The sequence below is a fragment of the Eschrichtius robustus genome, chromosome 2 (genome assembly GCF_028021215.1).
Source record: "Eschrichtius robustus isolate mEscRob2 chromosome 2, mEscRob2.pri, whole genome shotgun sequence".
NCBI classification, from domain to species: Eukaryota; Metazoa; Chordata; class Mammalia; order Artiodactyla; family Eschrichtiidae; genus Eschrichtius; species Eschrichtius robustus.
In genome coordinates, this window is record NC_090825.1 from 169397225 (window position 1) to 169419912 (window position 22688).

General features: G+C 43.2%; 1 pseudogene; it reads left to right on the forward strand.

Annotated features, from left to right (window-relative positions):
- The first annotated feature begins 17975 nt into the window (after positions 1 to 17975).
- Positions 17976 to 19422, forward strand: LOC137758795 (tubulin alpha-1C chain pseudogene; annotated as a pseudogene).
- Positions 19423 to 22688: the final 3266 nt, after the last annotated feature.

A 22688-nucleotide genomic window follows, 5' to 3' on the forward strand; every position in this document is an offset into this window, starting at 1 on the left:
GTTCACATGGAACATTCACCAAGACAGACCACATTCTGGGACATAAAATGTACCTTAATAGATTGGAGAAAAAAAAAGAGAACTCATACAAAATATGCTCAGACCACACTGGCATTAATCTAGAAATCAATCACAGAAAGATAGTTGGAAAACCCCCAAATACTTGGAGATTAAACAACACACTTCTAAATAACACATGAATCAAAGAAGTCTTGAGAACAATTAAACATTATTTTGAATTAAATAAAAATGAAAATACAACTTATCAAATTTTGTGGGATACAGCAAATTCAGTCCTAAAGGGAAATTTATACCACTGAATGCATACAGTAGAAAAGATCTATAATCAATAATGTAAGCATCTAAATTATTAGAGAAATGCAAATCAAATCTACAATGAGGTACCACCTCACACTGGTCAGAATGGCCATCATTAAAAAGTCTACAAATAACAAATGCTGGAGAGGGTGTAGAGAAAAGGGAACCCTCTTACACTGTTGGTGGGAATGTAAAGTGGTGCAGCCACTATGGAAAACAGTATGGAGGTTCCTCAAAAAACTAAAAATAGGGACTTTCCTGGCAGTCCAGTGGTTGGGACTCCACGCTTCCACTGTGAGGGGCGAGGGTTCGATCCCTAGTTGCGGCACTAGGATCATGCATGCCATGCGGCACTGCCAAAAAACAAAAACCCAAAACTAAAAATAGAGTTGCCATATGACCCAGCAATCCTAATCCTGGGCATATAACCAGATAAAACTCTAATTCAAAAAGATACATGCACCCCTATGTTCATAGCAGCACTATTCACAATAGCCAAGACATGGAAACAACCTAAATGTCCAAAGATAGCTGAATGGATAAAGAAGATGTGGTACATATACACAATGGAATACTACTCAGGCATAGAAAAAGAATGAAATAATGCCATCTGCAGCTACATGGATGTACCTAGAGATGATCATACTAAGTGAAGTAAGTCAGAAAGAGAAAGACAAATACCATATGATATCACTTATATGTGGAATCTAAAATATGACACGAACTTACCTATGAAACAGAAACAAACTCACAGACATAGAGAACAGACCTGTGGTTGCCAAGGGGGAAGGGGGAGTAGAGGAGGGATGGATTGGGGGTTTGGGATTAGCAGATGCAAACTACTATATATAGAATGGATAAACAACAAGGTCCTACTGTATAGCACAGGGAACTATATTCAATATCCTGTGATAAACCATAATGGAAAAGAATATGAAAAGGAATGTATATATATGTATAACTAACTGCTGTACGGCAGAAATTAACACATTGTACATCAACTATACTTGAATAAAATAAATTTTAAAAATATAATGTTGGATTTCCCTGGTGGCGCAGTGGTTAAGAATCTGCCTGCCAGTGCAGGGGACACGGGTTCGAGCCCTGGTCCAGGAAGATCCCACATGCCGTGAAGCAACTAAGCCCGTGCGCAACTACTGAGCCAGCGTTCTAGAGCCCGCGAGCCACAACTACTGAGCCCACGCACCTAGAGCCCGTGCTCCACAATGAGAGAAGCCACCACAGTGAGAAGCCTGCACACCGCAACAAAGAGTAGCCCCCACTCACTGCAACTAGAGAAAGCCTGCGCTCAGCAACAAAGACCCAACGCAGCCAAAAATAAATAAATGAATAAATAAATTTATATAAAAAAAATAATGTGTCTACCTAAGGAAACTACAAAAAGAAAAATGAATTAAATCTAAGTAAACGCAGGAAAAATAATGAAAATTAGAAAATGTGATTGTGGGAAATCAACAGAGATCATTTAAAACAGAAGCAACTTGCCAATTTATACATCTATTACAATATATCCTAACTTAATTTCAAATTTTTACATCTGTTTTAAGTAGAATAGTCTTTTGATTCATCCTCTTAGTTAACCTGTGTAAGACTTTCCATTACATGTCAAGAATTAGAACACTGAGTAAGGGGAAATATAATGACAACATTTGAATAAAGTGCTTTCTTTCTCAAATATTTATTAACACTTCTATTTTGTATAGCAAGTGAATGCCAACAATATTATTTCTCAATTTTTCAAATGTATTCACATTATTCATTTGTGAGTTCATTATAGAAGGAATATACAGTTCTTTTTAGATCCCAACATAATTTGTGAAGAATCCTATGTGATATGATCCAAATTTCAATTAGAGACAAAATTAAAATTACCTAAGAGGTTTATAACTTCTTTGAAAATGGAGACAATCCAAAGGATCAATATATTCTCTGGTTTACTCATCAGGAGCAGGAACATTAATTTAAATGACGGTCATATCATTTGTTAGTCTTCCTTTAATAAGATATATTGCATTTTTTTTTAATATATTTATTTATTTATGGCTGTGTTGGGTCTTCGTTGCAGTGCGTGGGCTTCTCATTGTGGTGGCTTCTCTTGTTGTGGAGCACGGCCTCTAGGAGCGCGGGCTTCGGTAGTTGTGGTTTGTGGAGTGCAGGCTCAGTACCTGTGGCGCACAGGCTTAGTTGCTCCATGGCATGTGGGATCTTCCTGGACCAGGGCTCGAACCTGTGTCCCCTGCATTGGCAGGTGGATTCTTAATCACTGCGCCACCAGGGAAGTCCCTATTGCATTATTATCTTAAGGAATCTTAATTGTAAGTAATAAAGGATGTGTATAAATACCACAATCATTTCCTTAGCATTATTAGACACAAACACTACCATGAATTTTAAATCCCAAACCACAATATGAATACTTATTTTGTATATGTGTATCCATATGTTTATCTATTAGTTAACCTGTGTAAAAATATATATACCCATATATATACTTATTAGTATACTATATAGTATGTACATTATATAGATTATATGTATATATATATTATATATATTATATATAATATATATTAATACACATATTAATATATTATTAATATGTATATTATTTATACACATTATTAATACACATTATAATATTATATTAATACACATATACTCATTAGTCTGGATATGTAGATATCTATATATACTTAGTATATCCATATATAGTATTGAATATATATATCCATATATAGTGAGTATGGATAAATAATATAATATGCCTTTACAATTGACATCTATCACATCAACTGCCTCATCCGTATGAACCTCTTCCATTCTTAAACCTACTCCATCCCTGGTTCCTTTGCTTGATTTTCACATATATTCCTCAAGGTTCACTAAGAAAATCATCACCTGGCAAGCCTTTGTGACCATCTCTCTCTGATTAAGGAATTCCTTTTAGATACTCTAATATCTCCCTATGCTTAAGTATATCTGAGGACTGGCAGCTATGATATACATCAGTGATTTTCCGTCTCACCTCTTAGAGAAACACATTTCAAATATCATAGAACTGACAACCCTGCTTTGTATCACTATTTGCCCTTCTTGTAGAGCAGTGCTTCTCAAAGTTTAATGTTTACACTGAACGCTAGTGCCTTATTAAAATGCAGATTCTGATTTAGTGGGTCTGGAATATGGTTTGAAATTCTGTATTTATAACAAGTTTCCAAGTGATGGTAATGCTGATGATCCATGGACCACTCTTTGAGAAGCAAGGCTTTGAAGCTGTGATAACGGTGACTGGGACATTCACACCTACGGCCCCAGCATGTGTGCAGTATCTCCAACATGGTAGCACCTCAATCATGTTCGTTGGATGAATGGATAAATGAAATAGTAACAATGTAACTAAAATAAATATTTTTGATTCAATGAACCATATTAAATACTTCATACTCTGTGTTCTAATTTATTCTCACAACAGTCACATAAGGTAGGTTTCACTGTTTATAAATATTCAAGTGGTTTAGAGAGGTAAATTAAATATTTCGTGGTATGTACAAAGAGCTAGGAAATGTCAGATTTCTTATTCTGACTTCACCATCAACCTTAGTTTATTTTGTAATGTACAATATGTTACTACTGTACCTGCCTATTCTTCCTTCTTATAACCACCAAACAACATTTTCAGATAAATTTTTCAAAGAATATGTGTGTGTTCTGTGTATTTATATGTCGCTTTACCTTTCTACATGCCTCCGTTTCATCGTTTACATAATTTTTTTTTTTTTAACAGGATGTAGAAGAGCACCATAATTTTAATAATAATAATTCCATTTCATTGTGGTGGTGTAAGGATTCAGGTAGAAGGTCCATGTAAAGCAATTGGTAAAATGCCCAGAATGACATGCATTTAGTAACTGTGTGACCTAATCACAGAGAGATGGGTCTGGATCCACAGGCGAATAGTCTCTGTTAAGGGGAGAAAATACAGTATAATTGAGATTTGGTTCTGTTTTTCTTTCATGGAAAATAGTAACTGCCATAAGATATAATGAAATATGACTGTGTTCAATTTACTGTGCAGTTTTTCTTAGAGTAGGTGTGTACAACCAAAGAATGGTGATTCATCTATGGAAAACGGTGCTCTCCATCTGCTAAAGAACTCAAAACATGTTGGCAGATATAAGATAAATATGATGGCGTCTTTATATATATACTTTATATATATATATATATATATAAAGTGGTTAAAAATATCATGAAACCCAAAGTAATAATATAAAATTCATATACCAAAAAATTAGAAAACAATGTAATTGAGGGAAATCAACAGGCATAATTAATAAAACCAAAAGCTGGTTCTTTGAGGTTAATAATATTGATAAATATCTAGTCAAGCTAACTGAGAAAAAAGAGGGAAGACAGAAATTACTAACCTTAGAAATGGAAGGGGGGGCGGTTAATGAAAATGAAAAAGTATTTTAAAAAACCAACATCCATTTATAAGAGCAAGCTAGGATAGAGGGGACTTTCTCTTCTTGAGGAGAAACATCCATAAGAAACTTGCAGCTAACATCATAGTTGATGAGAGACTAGAAGCTTTCTCCTGGTAAGATCAGAAAGAAGGCAGGGATGTGCCCCTTTTCCGAATATCTTTATGTTCTGAATGAATGTGAAACGAATGTCCTCAGAGGAGAACGTCATTAATGTAACGTCACACCTCTGCTCCTGGAGCAGGTGTCTGCAGTTCAAGTCTTGCCTGCAGAGGCTGTGTGCCATCGCAGTGGCGCTGAGGTTCCCTGAGGGTAACCACATAAAGGTGTATCTAAGAGTCATTGAAATAGGCACTGAACAGAACACTGAGTCAAATCTGTGATAACAGGATATTTACCCGTTGCTGAGTGGATGGAGTCAGTAATTTCCATAATGCTGGGGACTGGGAATAGGGGCTTATTTGGTGAGACCAGAGCCTCAAGTTTGCAGCAATCCACTGTGAGGTGTCATTCATTCTTTCCAGGTTTAAGAAAATGCCAAATCTGGCTGTTCAAAGGAGAAGCACTGGGGATAATGATAATTATTCCTTCACTAAGTAGATTTTGTACAATGGTTTCATACTGTAAATAATTATAATTTCCTGTATATTATGATGTTTTGACATCAGTCTTTCTAGCTGAGGAGAGACTGACCCTTGGGGTCAGCCACTTCTTGAGATAGCAAAGGGTCCACCTAGAAGTGTGCCTTTGATATGCAAGCCAACCAATCCAGAGCCAGACTTGGCTTTAACCCATCTTTATAAATACCCTACCTGGCCTTAACCCATCTTTATGAATTTTCAATCTTGCCCCCATTCCGTAAGGCTGGAGGCCAGATCCAGGGCTCACACTCTCCTGGGACCCATCAACCATAAATTATCCAAGGGCCAGACAGTTACTCCTCTGGTATGGGAACCATTTGAGCCTAGACTTCACAAACAAACACAAAAAACCCTGTCAGGTGCAGCTGCACACCATTCTATGGACTATTAGTCTTATTACTACTGGTCTGGGTGCTTTCTCACTGGTTTACAATCTGAAGGTCCAGAGCCTACGAGTAAGCCATTGTTTCAACTAAACATGGCAAATGTCAAGATCCATATAAGCTGGTGGGGATCCACTTGGAAGGGATACTCCAGTCCCATATCCCAGACAACATCACCATAGCCCAGGAGTTGTGAAAGGAAAATAAAAATGGAGTTGGTATTGCTCTCTAAAATGGAAGCGGGAGGCCATTAAGGCACTGTGACTTATGCACATCTCAGTCTGGATGGAATCTGACCTTTTGACCACTTACTGTCCTAATGAAGTCACCAGAACATCTGCCAGAAACTCAAGATATTTATCAGACCCCTACCCTAAAATAACTAGTGATTCCTGTTGATTAATATATCAACAGGACAAGTATATCCTGACTCAGAAATTTCAAGTCAGAGTCAATCACAGTTCTCACCAGGAACTTTTAACAACCTCATGGCTTTTTGTGTTTGCAAGTCCCTGACTTTTTCTATTCTCCAGAACATTCTTCTGGGGTTACCAAAATCTGTGCTTCCTGAACTGCAATTCTTCTTTTGTTTGTTTGTTTTTGTTTTTGTTTTCGGCTGCACTGGGTCTTTGTTGCTGCACGCGGGCTTTCTCTAGATGTGGCAAGCAGGGGCTACTCTTTGTTGCGGTGCACGGGCTTCTCACTGCGGTGGCTTCTCTTGCTGCGGAGCACAGGCTCTAGGCGCATGGGCTTCAGTAGTTGTGGCTCGTGGGTTCTAGAGCGCAGGCTCAGTAGTTGTGGTGCACGGGCTGAGTTGCTCCGCGACATGTGGGATCTTCCCAGACCAGGGATCGAACCCGTGTCCCCTGCATTGGCAGGCGGATTCTTAACCACTGTGCCACCAGGGAAGTCCCTGAACTGCAATTCTTAAGACACCAAATAAACTCTTTTCTTATTTGCAGCCTCCTGCATTATTTTTTTTGGTTGACAGAGGTCACCACTGGAGAGGACACTGCCTCAAATGACATTGCCCCGTCCAAGACTTGCCTTTGGAAATGACTTCACCCCCTGCACTGGAGACAACTTCATCCCGACACTAAAACCTCTGCCTCAGTGACCCTATATGCTGCCTCTCCTAAAGCACAGATTGGACACAGAACATTTATTGCTTTTTTTTTTCCTTTAAGAATTGTGTTGGGCTTCCCTGGTGGCGCAGTGGTTGAGAATCTGCCTGCTAATGCAGGGGACACAGGTTCGAGCCCTGGTCTGGGAAGATCCCACATGCCGCGGAGCAACTAGGCCCGTGAGCCACAACTACTGAGCCTGCGCGTCTGGAGCCTGTGCTCCGCAACAAGAGAGGCCGCGATAGTGAGAGGCCCGCGCACCGCGATGAAGAGTGGCCCCCGCTTGCCACAACTAGAGAAAGCCCTCGCACAGAAACGAAGACCCAACACAGCCAAAATAAAAAATAAATAAACAAATGTGGGGTTAAAAAAAAAAGAAAAAGAAAAACCCAAAGCCAAAAAAAAAAAAAAACTATATTTAAAAAAAAAAAAAAAAGAATTGTGTTGTTTCTGAGCTCACTGTCTGCTTAGCCCATGATCCTGGTATATTCCTTGCTCTCTGCTAAAATGTACACCCCTTACACGCCCAGGCCTAAAGGGAAATCTGGCAAAGGTTACTACTATCTGCACCATCCTGAAAATTAATGGAGACCACTGCTTTCCCCAGGAGGCACCTACCTCTTATCAGTCAACCCCTGGACCCCCTGGTAAGAGAACCACTCACTGCTCAGTGCTTTCCTCTACTCCTCTCCTCCAGCTTTCCACCATGATCTCCACAACCACTCCTTTCCTGTAATTACATACAAATACCACTAATCTTTACAGAAGTTACACGTACTAACTTATTTCATACCCTCTAATGGAAGAAAGTTTCACATACTGAGGTATAGGGAAGTCATTCTGGCGTATACATGATTTAACTTGAACTTTTTGCTAACTAAAATACTCTTATGGCCTGTCAAATATACACTGTACATCTGCTTTAGCTATTAAAGAAACTATTAAAGAATGAAGGATGAAGCATTCTGTGCTTTGGATATATGGCCTCCTAGATAGTTAAGATACATATCTAAGGAAGAGTTTCAATGACCCCAGATTCTTGCATCTCCCAACAGATGGAAAAACACTAAAACCATTAATTTGAGATATCTGTTCCTTGTGATGAGCAGTAATCTTTCACCAAGATGTATGCTTGTCTACGTGTATTTCCCAGCCAAAACAATTCACATATATCCTGGCTCCTCCACTACCTCTTTGGGGCAGTCCCCGCAGAGCTACTGAGAGCTGCTTCCCGGGCTATAGTCCTCAGTTTGGCTTGAATAAAACTCTTTTCTTTTTTTATTTTTTTAAATGGATGTTTACTTTTTTAATAAATTTATTTATTTTATTTATTTATTTTTGGCTGCATTGGGTCTCTGTTGCCGTGCATGGCCTTTCTCTAGTTGCAGCGAGCGGGGGCCACTCTTCATTGTGGTGCACAGCTTCTCATTGTGGTGGCTTCTCTTGTGGAGCATGGGCTCTAGGCACATGGGCTTCAGTAGTTGTAGCACATGGGCTCAGTAGTTGTGGCTCGCGGGCTCTGGAGCACAGGCTCAGTAGTTGTGGTGCACAGGCTTAGTTGCTCCACGGCATGTGGGATCTTCCCAGGCCAGGGATCAAACCCGTGTCCCCTGCATTGGCAGGCGGATTCTTAACCACTGCGCCACCAGGGAAGCCCCTTTTCTATTCTTATTATAGATTATTTATTATTTCCATCGACACCTCCAACAACATAACTTGACCTGAGCATATTCCTAACACAGTTCACAACCCCACCAAGATATATTAGAGCCCCCCCCCCAACAATTTCAGATTGATTTCAGCTAATGCCATACAATGGGAACCTTAATTATGGGCCGGCCTGAGGTCACTCCTTGTACTTCTGTTGTATTCCTCCTTTACTCTCATAATAAATTATTTTCTATGCTGTTTAGGGCAACTTATGCCCTACTCTCTTAAAATCTTTACCAATCTATCATCACCCCAAACTTTCCTTAATATGTCAAAACATCAGAGGACCAACTGTATTGTAAATATCTAAAATTTTCTGCTTATTATGATGTTTTGACATCTTACAAAACCTTTCTGTCTGGGGAGAAACTGTCCCTTCCAAGGCTAGGCAGTTTAAGAGGCAGCAAAGGGCCCAGCTGGGAGCATGCCTTTGATATGCAAACTAACAAATTCAGAGCCAGACCTCCTCTGCCTGGCCTGTACCCACCCCCTCACCCTGTCCCCAGCAATATTCCCCTGCCTGAATCATCCCAGGGCCAGGTGCCAGGCAACTAGGTACCACCCCTGTAGTCCAAAGGCCACCAAAATTATTCAAACTAGCCAATCCTAAACTGTTCACTCTGCCCTGCTTTGCTTTTGCTGGAGAAACCCCCAAGAAAGGCTGTAGCCTAAACACTATCCACCCCCACCCTCCAGACTTCTGCCTCCTGACTGCCCTGGTATCTTTCCCACATGGCCCTGCACGGGATGGTGTGGCACGCCATGCCTCCTGTCTCTAGGATGGGTGTAGTGTAAGTGCCCGACAATAAGGCACATTTTTGACTGTAACATAAGTGCCTGATTTTAAGCTTCTGACTGCTGAGGCATCCATTCAAAGACATCCATCTGCCAACTACACAACTAGACAGAGCCAGGCTGCACCAACCATGAATTCCCTGTCTAGAAAGCCCTGGGTGACCCAGGCAACTGACCACTTGAGTCACCCAGCTTTTCCCACCCTGGGTTTTTCTGTTGTTTTTTTTTTCAATATCCTCAAGGTTTGTACGTATGTATGTATTTATTTATTTATTTTGGGCTGCAATGGGTCTTTGTTGCTGCACGCGGGCTTTCTCTAGTTGTGGCGAGCGGGGGCTACTCTTCGTTGCAGTGCACGGGCTTCTCATTGCAGGGGCTTCTCTTGTTGCGGAGCGTGGGCTCTAAGTGTGCGGGCTTCAGTAGTTGTGGCTCGCTGGCTCTAGAGCGCAGGCTCAGTAGTTGTGGCGCATGGGCTTGCTCACGGAGTAGTTGCTCCGTGGCATGGGGGATCTTCCCAGACCAGGGCTCGAACCCGTGTTCCCTGCATTGGCAGGCAGATTCTTAACCACTGTGCTGCCAGGGAAGTACCCCCACCCTGGGCTTTAATTCTCGCTCTTATGTTTTAAATTCTCCAATAATGGGTGAACCCGAGAAACCCTACCTACCTTGCCCTTGGACCCCAGTAAAGGCTGAGTCTCCTGGTGTGCTCCCCACTACCACCCACAACCCTTGGGCCCAGAACTTTTTAGTAATTAATCTTGTTTTTTCCAATAACCCTGATGGTTGTTGCTGAGCTTCATCTTACCATCATGATAGAACCACAAAGGTCTGTCCAGCAACCACACTGACTCAGATAGGGAATTGTCTGTCAGGGCTCGCCACAAGCAGTACAAGCCTAGGTGAGTATCTCAGGCATTCATGGCTGATCAAATTTTAGCATCACTGCCATAGGCTGAGACCACCATGAAACAGTGTGAGTATAATAAAATGCTTTTTTTTTTTTCCTGAGCCTCTCCTCTGTCTCCACCTGTGGCTGCACTTTGACTGACCATCTCAAAGAACATAAATCATTCAAGGCCCTGTCAACTGAAAGAAAAATGCATAATGTAAAAGTTGTCAGTTAACTTTTATTCGGGGACCTTACTGAAGACTATAGCCCAGGAGACAGCCTCTCAGAGAGCTCTGAGTAACTGCTCTGAAGAGTAAGGGCAGAGCCAGGGTATATATGAATTTTTTTTGCTGGAAAAAACATGTAGTCAAACATAAAAAAATTACTGCTGGAAATTCCCTGGTGGTCTAGTGGTTAGGACTCCACGTTTCCACTGCAGGGGCATGGCTTCAATCCCTGGCCGGGGAACTAAGATCCCGCAAGATGCGCCGTATGGCCAAAAAAAAAAAAAAAAATCACAAAGAACAGACATCTCAAGTTACTGATTTTAGTGCTTTTCTATGTATGGGAAGATGTAAGAATCTGGGGTCACTGAAATTTTTCTTAGATATGCATCCTAACTATCCCAGGGTCAATATATCCAAAGCACAGAATGCTTCCTGTTTTTCTCCATCCTGAATTCCCCTTAGGATGCACTGTTGGTGGGTGAATCAAGCTAATGGCTTGATCCTTGCAGAACTGGAATCACGGGAAACATTTTTTCTTTACAATGCCCCTTGGGCATAAATCTTATCAAGGTTTTGAGAGGCATTTCATGACCAATTTGACCCCTGGTGCTAGGAAGGCTCATTGCTAGGTCAGGTGAGGATCTCGGTGATAGGCTATTCATGTGCTGTATCTGGATTAGACCCTGTTAATCACCCAAAATTCTCTGGATCATCCGTCTTACAAGTCTATTATCAACGAGGAAATGTTTTCCCTTGTTGCTTCTTCCCATATCTAGAGTTGCACTATTACAATCATTTTTATTTATTTATTTATTTATTTTTGGCTGCACTGGGTCTTCGTTGCTGCGCACGGGTTTTCTCTAGTTGCGGCGAGCGGGGGCTACTCTTCGTTGCAGTGTGTGGTTTCTCACTGCGGTGGCTTCTCGTTGCAGAGCACGGGCTCTAGGCGCGTGGGCTTCACTAGTTGTGGCTCACGGGCTCTAGAGCGCAGGCTCAGTAGTTGTGGCGCACGGGCTTAGTTGCTCCGTGGCACGTGGGATCTTCCCAGACCAGGGCTCGAACCCGTGTCCCTTGCATTGGCAGGCGGATTCTTAACCACTGTGCCACCAGGGAAGCCCATACAATTAATTTTATATAGAGCTATAAATGTGATCAATTGCCTCAAGATGTTTAGCCATCATTAATTTTGTCAGAGGCCTGGTTACACATTGGGTAATGCAAGAGACAACCATCCTATAAAACAGACAGGATGTAAGTAATATAGCTAGTAACATTAATAAGGTCCTAGTACAACAAAAAGAGATACAAAGCATAAACAGCTTGAAAACAACAAAGAGAGAACAAATTAAAACAATGATTAGTATAGTATAACTAGTTGTAATCTGGATCACAAGAATTCATCAAGTCCAGAGGGGAGCCAGCTGGAGAAGCCAAATTCTGGAGGGATCAGGTAAAGAGAAAAAGATAAATGTTTCATCTTCTTTTACAAAGATATACTTTATCAACTTGCTGCAGGTCATAGTTAGCATAAGAGGAAAGGTTTTCCAGCTTAGTAGTATGATCTACAAGTCATCAGAAACCTATATTTGTCAAAAAGTCCTTTTATGAATCTTCCTGAAGATCTTCATTTTATAAAAGCATCAGAGTAAAACGATGATTGTGACAAAAGACTTAAAATGGCTGTCTTAGGTCAGTCTCCCAAGGCAATAGAAATAAAAGTAAAAATATAAACAAATGGGACCTAATCAAACTTACAAGCTTTTGTACAGAAAAAGAAACCATAAACAAAATGAAAAGACAATCTATGGACTGGGAGAAAATATTTGCAAATGATATGACCAACAAGGGCTTAATTTCCAAAATATACAAACAGCTCGTACAACTCACTAACAAAAAACAAATAACCCAATCAAAAAATGGACAGAAAACCTGAATAGACATTTCTCCAAAGAAGACATACAGATGGCCAATAGGCACACAAAAAGATGCTCAACATCACTAATTATTAGAGAAATGCAAATCAAAACTACAATCGGGGGGCCTCCCTGGTGGTGCAGTGGTTAAGAATCCGCCTGCCAATGCAGGGGACACGGGTTCGAGCCCTGGTCCAGGAAGATCCACATGCCACGGAGCAACTAAGCCTGTGCACCACAACTTCTGAGCCTGCACACCACAACTACTGAGCCCGCACTCTAGAACTCACGAGCCACAACTACTGAGCCCTTGTGCCACAACTACTGAAGCCCATGTGCCTAGAGCCCGTGCTCTGCAACAAGAGAATCCACTGCAAAGAGAAACCCATGCACCGCAATGAAGAGTAGCCCCCGCTCGCTGCAACTAAAGAAAGCCTGCGCAGCAATGAAGACTCAACGCAGCCATAAATAAATAAATAAAAATAAAGTTCCCTTTAAAATATAATTAATTAATTAATTAATTTTTAAAAGTGATCTAAAAAAAAAAATCCTACAATGGGGATGGACTGCCCTGGTGGTGCAGTGGCTAAGACTCTGCGCTCCCAATGCAGGGGGCCCGGGTTCGATCCCTTGTCAGGGAACTAGATCCCACACGCATGCCGCAAATAAGAGTTCGCATGCCACAACTAAGGAGTCCACGAGCCACAACTAAGGAGCACACCTGCCACAACTAAGACCTGGCGCAACCAAATAAATAAATAAACATTAAAAAAAAACTACAATGTATCACCTCACACCAGTCAGAATGGCCATCATTAAAAAGTCTATAAATAACAAATACTGGAGAGGGTGTGGAGAAAAGGGAACCCTCCTACACTGTTGGTGGGAATGTAAATTGGTGCAGCCACTATGGAAAACAGTATGGAGGTTCCTCAAAAAAGTAAAAATAGAGTTGCCATATGATCCTGCAATCCACTCCTGGGCATATATCCAGAGAAAACTATAATTCGAAAAGATACATGCATCCCACCCCTTTTCATTGCAGCACTATTTACAATAGCCAAGACATGGAAACAACCTAAATGTCCATCAACAGATGAATAGATAAAGAAGATGTGGTACATATATATAGTGGAATACTACTCAGTCATAAAAAAGAATGAAATAATGCTATTTGCAGCAACATGGATGGACCTAGAGATTATCACACTAAGTGAAGAAAGTCAGAAAGAAAAATACCATATGATATCACTTATATGTGGAATCTAAAATATGACAAAAATGGGACTTCCCTGGTGGTCCAGTGGTTAAAACTCCGCGCTTCCACTGTGGGTTCGATCCCTGGTCAGGGAAGTTCCACACATCTCACAGTGTGGCCAAAAAATAAATAAATTTTTAAGATAAAATAAAGTAAAACAAAATATGACGAACTTATCTACAAAACAGAAACCGACTCACAGACATAGAGAACAGACTTGTGGTTACCAAGGGGAAGGGGGAGGGGGGAGTGGGGAAAGGATGGATTGGGAGTTTGGGATTAGCAGATGCAAACTATTATATATAGGATGGATAAACAACAAGGTCCTACTGTATAGCACAGGGAACTATATTCAATATCCTGTGATAAACCATAATGGAAAAGAATATGAAAAAGAATGTATATATGTATAACTGAATCACTTTGTTGTACAGTAGAAATTAATACATTATAAGTCAACTATACGTCAATAAAATAAAAGAATTTTTAAAGACTTAAAATGGCATAAAGATCTGATTACAACGCAATTGACAAAGAAATTTGGTTATTTCTGTGACATACAACATTTTAAGGTAATAACTAGAATTATGACTGATAATATTATACTAAGACATATCAGATTTTTAGGATTTCCATATAATTTCTAGAATATCTATATTAATGACATTTACTCATACAATATAACCTAAGAAGGTTTATCACCACTTACTTGACAATGTTTCTCAGTAATTTAACATACCAAATAAACCTAATTAGTTTAATATCTCTCTATGGGATGTTTCAGGGGCCCTCAAAAGCATCCCAAGTTAGCTAGAGGTCAAAAGAACTTCACTTAGAATTCGACATGGGGAATTTTATCAAGGATATCAAAAAGTTTTAAAACACTTAGTCAAATAGGCTCACAGGTCACTGTGAAACAATACTTATTCACTCAACCAAAGTGTCAATAAAAGATTTTAACGGCAAATACAGAAAGTTACAACAGATTACTTAAAAGGTAAAGAAACTTTACAATTTGTTATCAAAAGCAGATCAATATTCCAAGAAAACTGTGTTCTCTTAACGTGGAAAGAAAAATTCTAGTTTTGCTGAATCACTTTGCTGTACACCTGAAACTAACACAACATTGTATCAATAAATCAACTATACTTCAATTTTTAAAAAATTCTAGTTTTGGGGCTTCCCTGGTGGCGCAGTGGTTGAGAATCTGCCTGCCAGTGCAGGGGACACGGGTTCGAGCTCTGGTCTGGGAAGATCCCACATGCCGCGGAGCAACTAGGCCCGTGAGCCACAACTACTGAGCCTGCGCGTCTGGAGCCTGTGCTCCGCAACAAGAGAGGCCGCAACAGTGAGAGGCCTGCGCACCACGATGAAGAGTGGCCCCGGCTCGCCGCAACTAGAGAAAGCCCTCGCACAGAAACGAAGACTCAACACAGCCAAAAATAAATTAATTAATTTAAAAAAAAATTCTAGTTTTATACCACCTTACTTTTTTTTTTCTTTTTTATTTGATGCATTGGGTCTTAGTTGTGGTATGCGGATCTTTGTTGCAGCGTGTGGGCTTCTCTCTAGCTGTGGCATACAGGTTTTCTCTCTCTAGTTGTGGCATGCAGGCTCCAGGGCGCATGGGTTCCGTAGTGTGCACCAGGCGGGCTCTCTAGTTGAGGCGCCAGGACCCAGTAGTTGTGGCACACAGGCTTAGTTGCCCCACGACATGTGGGATCTTAGTTCCCCAACCAGGGATCGAATCCTCATCCCCTGCATTGGAAGGCAGATTCTTTACCACTGGACCACCAGGGAAGTCCCTATATCAGCTTACTTTTAATATAAAAATTTATTTACTCAAATAAATTTAATTCTAATCTTAGCAACTCCTAACCATGCATAAAATTCTTTTTTCAGGGTTCGGCCAACTAAAAAAATGTCACTCGCAGGGGGCTTCCCTGGTGGCACAGTGGTTAAGAATCTGCCTGCCAATGCAGGGGACACGGGTTCGAGCCCTGGTCTGGGAAGATCCCACATGCCGCAGAGCAACTAAGCCCGTGCACCACAACTGCTGAGCCTGTGCTCTAGAGCCCACGAGCTACGACTACTGAGCCCGCGTGCCACAACTACTGAAGCCCATGCGCCTAGAGCCTGTGCTCTGCAACAAGCCACCGCAATAAGAAGCCTGCGCACCACAACGAAGAGTAGCCCCTGCTCACTGCAACTAGAGAAAGCCTGTGTGCAGCAACGAAGACCCAACACAGCCAAAAATAAATAAACAAATTAATTTAAAAAAAAAATTTTTTTTTCTAAACTGGGGTAAATAGAGCAGACCTTTTTGGGGTCCTTTAATGTTGGGGGGAGCTTACAGGGGACCCCTTTGGCCCATCCAACCTTAGGTAGGGTTGTATCAAAACCTTTCTTTTCATCTCATCAATGTCTGTTTTACTTATCCCATTTCTTAATAACCATCTAAAGATTTCCATCCTGCTGTGATGAGTTCCTTTAAAATTTCCACCTTATTTGGAAGAAGTCTCTTTACTTTCCGCTCAGCTTCTTCCTAGTCACTTGTTAATCAACCTAATTAACATTAGTTAACGTAATTTTGTTTGTTTGTTTGTTTTTAAATATTTATTTTATTTGGCTGCATCAAGTCTTAGTTGCGGCATGCGGGATCTTTAGTTGCAGCATGTGAACTCTTAGTTGCGGCATGTGGGACCTAGTTCTCTGATCTGGGATCGAACCTGGGCCCTCTTCATTGGGAGCGCAGAGTCTCAGCCACTGGACCACCAGGGAAGTCCTCCTAATGTTTTTATTAACATCAGTAAGACCTATTGAAGGGAAGCTGAGACCACAAGTAAGGCTTCCCAAACTGTTTTTTTGTTTTGTTTTGTTTTGTTTTAAACTAAAGGAGTTTTTAAGGTTAGCTGTTTTTTGTGTGTGTGTGTATTCTCCTTTCAATTGGTCTTTCCATAGGTACCAATAAAACAGCTGTTTATCATGAGAGCACTCTAAAAATTTACCAATTTAGTTTTTCCAATTTAAAGGATCCATTACGTGGCCAATTACAATTAGTATCTTAATAGCAAGTCAAACCAGTAAGATACAAGAGGCGGACTTCCCTGGTGGTGTAGTGCTTGGGAATCCGCCTGCCAATGCAGGGGACACGGTTTGATCCCTGGCCTGGGAGGATCCTACATGTTGCAGAGCAACTAAGCCCGTGTGCCACAACTACTGAGCCTGCGCTCTAGAGCCCAGTAGCCATAACTACTGAAAGCCAAGCGCCACAACTACTGGAGTCCGCGCACTGCAATGAAGAGTAGCCCCCGCTCACCACAACTAGAGAAAGCCTGAGTGCAACGAAGACCCAAGGCAGCCAAAAAATTAATTAATTTTTTAAAAAAGATGCAAGAGATATCCCCACAAGAGAATGCAAAGGAGGCAGCATTCACAATATCCAGACGTTTACTCCCAGGAATTCCCTGGTGGTCCAGTGGTTAGGACTCTGCACTCTCACTGCCTAGGGCCTGGGTTCGATCCCTGGTTGGGGAACTAAAATCCCACAAGCTGCATGGTGCAGCCAAAAAAACCCATAAACTTTACTCCCAAAAATAGTCTAAGTAAGTAAAGACCTTCATTGTCCTTCATTGTATACACAGATACAATGAAGGTTGAAATGAAAAAAGCCCATTATGGAATGGGAGCCCTTATGAAAAATTTTCCACGAGCTGACACAGCCAAAGAGACTGCTCAGAATCGGAATCCCAGTCTATTCTACTACACCATATGTGTACCTTCTGGATGGCAGAGACCAAACTCTCAAAACACAGAACAAGACACCTAAGAAGATCAGGTAGAACATTTTTACATCGCAAAGGCACAAGGAGAGAAATGCAAGCTCCTATTCCTTTAAGGTCAGAATTTTGAAAAGATGTTTTGTCAGGCCAGCTGTCTCTAACGGCATATGCAAAAACTAATTTTGGAAAGAGGCTTAAAAAGAACCCAAGGGGCTTCCCTGGTGGTGCAGTGGTTAAGAATCCACCTGCCAACGCAGGGGACACGGGTTCAAGCCCTGGTCCTGGAAGATCCCACATGCCATGGAGCAACTAAGCCCATGCGCCACAACTACTGAGCCTGCGCTCTAGAGCCCGTGAGCCACAGCTACTGAAGCCCACGTGCCTAGAGCCTGTGCTCCACAACAAGAGAAGCCGACTACTTCTCCCCCGGACTCCTTGGTAGTCTGTCAGTGGGAGAGCTTCGTGGCCATCCCCTCGCCTCCTCCAGCCCCGCAGAACCCTACAAGTCTCAGTCATGCGTGAGTGCATCTCCATCCACGTTGGCCAGGCTGGTGTCCAGATCGGCAGTGCCTGCTGGGAGCTCTACTGCCTGGAACACGGCATCCAGCCCGATGGCCAGATGCCAAGTGACAAGACGATTGGGAGAGGAGATGACTCCTTCAACACCTTCTTCAGTGAGACAGGCGCTGGCAAGCATGTGCCCAGGGCAGTGTTTGTAGACCTGGAACCCACGGTCATTGATGACGTTCGCACTGGCACCTGCCGCCAGCTCTTCCACCTTGAGCAGCTCGTCACAGGCAAGGAAGATGCTGCCAGTAACTATGCCCGAGGTCACTACCCCATTGGCAAGGAGATCATTGACCCCGTCTTGGACCGAATTCGGAAACTGGCTGACCAGTGCACAGGTCTTCAGGGCTTCCTGGTTTTCCACAGCTTTGGCAGGGGAACTGATTCCGGGTTCACCTCCCTGCTGATGGAACGTCTCTCTGCCGATTATGGCAAGAAGTCGAAGCTGGAGTTCTCCATTTACCCAGCCCCTCAGGTTTCCACAGCTGTAGTTGAGCCCTACAATTCCATCCTCACCACCCACACCACCCTGGAGCACTCTGATTGCCCCTTCATGGTAGACAATGAGGCCACCTATGACATCTGTTGTAGAGACCTGGATATTGAGCGCCCAACATACACTAATCTTAACCGCCTCATGAGCCAGATTGGGTCCTCCATCACCGCTTCCCTGAGGTTTGATGGAGCCCTGAATGTTGACCTGACAGAATTCCAGACCGATCTGGTGCCCTATCCCCGCATCCACTTCCCTCTGGCCACGTATGCCCGTTATCTCTGCTGAGAAAGCCTACCACGAACAGCTTACTGTAGCAGAGATCACCAATGCTTGCTTTGAGCCGGCCAACCAGATGGTGAAATGCGACCCTCGCCATGGTAAATACATGGCTTGTTGCCTGTTGTACCACAGCGATGTGGTTCCCAAAGATGTCAATGCTGCCACTGCCACCATCAAGACCAAGCGCAGCATCCAGTTTGTGGACTGGTGCCCCACTGGCTTCAAAGTTGGCATTAATTACCAGCCTCCCACTGCGGTACCTGGTGGGGACCTGGCCAAAGTACAGCGAGCTGTGTGCATGCCGAGCAACACCACAGCCATCGCTGAGGCCTGGGCTCGCCTGGACCACAAGTTTGACCTGATGTATGCCAAGCGTGCCTTTGTTCACTGGTACGTGGGTGAGGGCATGGAGGAAGGAGAGTTTTCTGAGGCCCGTGAGGACACGGCTGCCCTTGAGAAGGATTATGAGGAGGTTGGAGCTGATAGTGCTGAGGGAGAGGAGGAGGGTGAAGAATATTAACTTGTCTGCTGTAATTTTACACTCCTGTCTTGGGACTGTCTTACTTGTGTTCTGTGGAGCTACCCATTGTGGCCCTATCTTGTCAATAAAAGTGATATTTCTGTTTTCAAAAAAAAAAAAAAAAAAAAAAAACCAAGAGAAGCCACCACAATGAGAAGCCCGCACAACACAGCAAAGAGTAGCCCCGGCTCGACACAACTAAAGAAAACCCGCGTGCAGCAACGAAGACCTAATGCAGCCATAAATAAATAAATAAATAAATAAATAAATTTATTTAAAAAAAAAAAGAACCCAAGATTTCTATAGTTACCAATTAAGTATTCACCTGCGAGTATAAGCTCTCTATGTACTGCACATGAACCTGGCTGGAGTATTCGTTGGAGGCTGGCAATCTGCTGCCTCTTTATTTTGTTTTGAAAAGTTTGTTTCCCATTCCAGGGTCAGTTTGTTGAAATAAAATCGCTAGTGATAATTGTGTGATAGGCTGATGTGCTATTTGTGGGCTTAACTCCTCTAAGCGTCACCCTAGAGTCGTTCAGCTCTTTTACATGTCTTGGTCTCTCTCTCGGTCAGTCTAAAACTGCCATGGGCACTCACAGCACCGGATGGCCAAAACCTTTGTGTGGGTCCCCAGTTGAGCAGGTTTTTAATTAATAAGCGGGTTTCCCTATGGGACCCATGCATGGTATGAGGACTTGCTTCCACCGTTCCCACAAGTTTCTCAGTTGCCTGAGAAAGACTCTGCTGGCCGGAAGGAGCTTTGTCCTTTTTTTCTTTGGAGCTGAGACCTCTCATGTAGTATTTTCACTTTTTTTCTGACAAACTCTATTAAAGTAGCCACTTCAAGGCAAAATGACAGGCCAGTCTCCTACCTAATCACCTAGTCGAAACCACTCAGTGTCTTCCAATTGTGTAAAATCTTCCCAGTGTCTCTCAACTGCAAGAAGAGGTAACCCAGGTAACCTCTTCTTGAAACTAAGTTCAAGTAAAACCAACTGCTCACAGCAAGGAGTTTATCCATCACTGAATCAACTTAGGATCATCAGCCAATAACGGGAGATCCAAGACCCAGGAGAGGTTCGCCCAATCATCTGGACTCATCAAGGAGGCGGAGGGGCACAAGAGGCTCTGGATCCTCGCAGAGTTCAGGTGAACGAGAGAAGTCTGCTCTCGGTCCCTTCATGGCCACTAAAACCATGGACTGAAAGAAAAACATACAACGTAAAAGTTGTGAGTTAAGTTTTATTCGGGGACCTTACTGAGGACTATAGCCCAGGAGACAGCCTCTCAGTATATATGAGTTTTTTTTTTTTTTTTGGGTGTGCCGAGTCTTAGTTGAGGCACGTGGGATCCTGCACACAGGATCTTTTAGTTGCAGCATGCAGACTCTTAGTTGCAGCACACATGAGGGATCTAGTTCCCCAACCAGGGATAGAACCCTGGCCCGCTGCATTGGGAGTATGGAGTCTTAGCCACTGGACTACCAGGGAAGTTCCTATATGAATTTTTTTGCTGGAAAAAACATGTAGCCAAACATAGAGATGACTGCTAATCACAAAGAACAGACATCTCAGGTTACTGCAGGGGACGCGGGTTCGAGCCCTGGTCTGGGAAGATCCCACGTGCCGCGGAGCAGCTGGGCCCGTGAGCCACAATTACTGAGCCTGCGCGTCTGGAGCCCGTGCTCCGCAACAAGAGAGGCCGCGATAGTGAGGGGCCCGCGCACCGCGATGAGGAGTGGCCCCCGCTTGCCGCAACTAGAGAAAGCCCTCGCGCAGAAACGAAGACCCAACACAGCCAAAAATACATTAAAAAATAAAATTTAAAAAAAAAATTGTGGACCTTTGTTTTAGTATTTTTCCCTTTTTTCCCTCCCTCTCTTCCTTCCCTATTCTGTTTTCTTCACCACTGGATATGCTTCGGTGGAGGGGGGTGACCTCTCTACCCTGGTATTTATAAATTTTTTCCTCCAGCGAGCCTCACATTAGTGCCATCAGAGTTAGGGACCTCTCCCGTGGGAGTTGTAGGGTTTAAAGACCTCGGGATTAAATTGGCTTTGCTGTGCTACAGGGGTGCCATGGGTGTTTTCCCCTAGAGCCCCAAGAGCCAGAATCTTACCTTAGAGGCGGGGCAGTAGCAGCAGCAGAGGTACTGAAGAGTCCTGCTGAGCCCTCTGGTGTTAAGAGTGTAGATTCAGCCTGCCACCTAAGGGCTGCCATTCCCCTTCTCACCTCGGTTTTCCTTTCTCTTTTTTTTTTTTTAATTTTTATTTATTATTTATTTATTATGTTTATTTTTGGCTGTGTTGGGTCTTCGTTTCTGTGTGAGGGCTTTCTCTGGTTGCGGCGAGTGGGGGCCACTCTTCATCGCGGTGCGCGGGCCTCTCACTATCGCGGCCTCTCTTGTTGCGGAGCAGAGGCTCCAGACGCTCAGGCTCAGTAGTTGTGGCTCACGGGCCCAGCTGCTCCGCGGCATGTGGGATCTTCCCAGACCAGGGCTCGAACCCGTGTCCCCTGCATTGGCAGGCAGATTCTCAACCACTGCGCCACCAGGGAAGCCCTTCCTTTCTCTTTTTAAGGAACTGTTCTTTCAGGAGTGACCGGCCAATGGAGCCAGCTCTTGCACAGAGTATACCCAACCCCCCCATACCCTGTACTTTGAGGCCAAACAAGCACCACACTCAACAGATTCACTCTAAACACATGGATAGGTTCCCACAAAGACATAGACCCAGGACCACTTTAAGAAGGGCCCCAATCCCGTACTTGCTCCCAAACAACAAAAAATTATCTGAATCTAGAACTGGTGGGGTCAATAATACAACACAGGGCAGCACAGCTCACAGCACGAGCTCCCCGGCACCCAGCAGCCCACGGCACCGGCCGCCATCAGACAGCAGAGCAGGTGAGCGAGTCAGAGCAGGAGAAGACAGACCCACGGGTGGTGGTCATGTGTGGATGTAGTGTGCCCCCCCGCCACACACACACACCAAGGGGGAAGGAAAAGGCTTATGAATCACATAACTGAGGTCTCAGGGAAGGGCCGGCCTCTCAAGCAGCACTGAAATGGCTTCAGACAGCAAGGAAAGGAGCCTGGCCTGGGTGTTCACTGCAGTTAGGGCTGGGGCAATAGTTCCTGCACTGGCAGGGCTTGTGTGGCTGGAACCTCCTGCTCTAAAGGAGAGACCACTCAGGCTTCCTCATCAGTTTGCCCAGGTGGCGGCACAAGGGGAAGGGAAGGGAGGCTTAAGCTAGGGGCTGTCAAACATAAAAAAAAAAAAA